Raw genomic sequence first — 1,528 nt, 5'->3', positions numbered from 1 at the left:
GCCTGGGCCCGCGCCCAGGTGCACACAGCAGAACAGTGGCCTGGGCCAAACCACGAGGGCACAAGGATCCACGAGAGCGCCGAGCCGGGTGAGCAGTGCACAGCACAGCAGCGGGTCTCCACAAGCCACTGTGAGGCTGCTTCCTGATTAAAGCTTTTCAGGATCAATAGCAATAAAGGAGGCCCCGAAAATCAATGGAAGGCAGCACCCTTTTTAAGAAAAACCACTTTGTCCACAGGAGAAGCCCCTGGAGAATAACAGACACGACTGCTTAGGGATCTGCAAAGGCCACCTGGTCACCTGAGACAAATCCCCACCCTTCCCCAGAGCCCAGGCTAAGGCTCCTATAGGAACAGAGGTCAGCACCTACCTTCGGGCCTCTGGATAAACTGCGCCCTGCAGGCAAAGCTGCTGGCTGGTCCGTGCTCCCGTCCTCCCCGACAGTCCCTCCCCAACAACCTGCAGCCCCGGCTGGAAGACCCCCGCTCCTGCAGCCCTGGGACCCCTGCCTGCCCACCCCAGGACCTGCAGAACCACCCGACCTCACCCTGAGGGACCACCATTCCCTCCACCATTCCAGCAGCACAGAAAGCCCTGGGCCCAGCACTCTGGTCCACCAAGAGCCCACCTGTGCCCATCATGCCACACGGTAAGGCACTGGTCGGAAACCACAGCTGGCCCCAAAACGCAACTCACTCACAGAGCCCGTCTCAAAGAGGGGGACGGGAACCCAGGAACCTGCGCTCACCCACGGCACCGGGGGCTGCAGCCGCAGACCACACCTGCCCCATGGCACCCCATCCCTCCCCCGACACTGACCACATGCACATGGGGCCAGGGCCCTGAACCCCACCACCCAGACAGGGCACCACTCCTCTGTCACTGAGGTTGGGAACTCCACCGGACTCATCCAGGTTTGAGGGTCCCTTTAACACAGGTGGGTGGCAGCAACAGGGGCCACTTCCTCCCTAAGCCACAGCCACAGCCCACCCCTAAGTACCCCACACCTGGAGACCCACCCCAGGTCTGGCCCAGACACAAACAAGGAAGCAGGCCGTCCCCCAGGACCCAGGGGGGCCGGGTGTGAATGCTCCAGCCACCCACACCACCCATCCTGTCCCTGCACCCTGGCCCTGGTGCCAGAGCCCCGCAGAGCCACTCCTCAAGAACAGCAAACACACCGCCTCCTGCTCTCTGCTGATGTACCCGCTCTCCCCGGGCCTTGCTTGCTAACAGATGTTTCGTTTAAGCAGCTAAATTACCACAAAATACACCCAAAGAGATGACAGGCAATTCCTCCCAAGGCTTATTTGCATGAGGAAGGAGTGGTGGGCAGACATTCTATCTTCCCTTTTTTGAAAGAAAAAAAAAAAGATTTTTATTACACACATGAGTAAAGAAAACAAGAGAGAGGTTGCCAGCACATGAATTATGGATGGCAGTGTTTAGACAGGTACAGATCCCGGCACCTCGGGAGCGGGGCGCCTGGGGAGAGGACGCCAAGGCTGGGCACGGGCTCCCGTCCTGC

Source organism: Marmota marmota, unplaced genomic scaffold, assembly GCF_001458135.2.
Source record: "Marmota marmota marmota unplaced genomic scaffold, marMar, whole genome shotgun sequence".
NCBI lineage: Eukaryota > Metazoa > Chordata > Mammalia > Rodentia > Sciuridae > Marmota > Marmota marmota.
Note: the sequence above shows the minus strand (reverse complement) of the source record.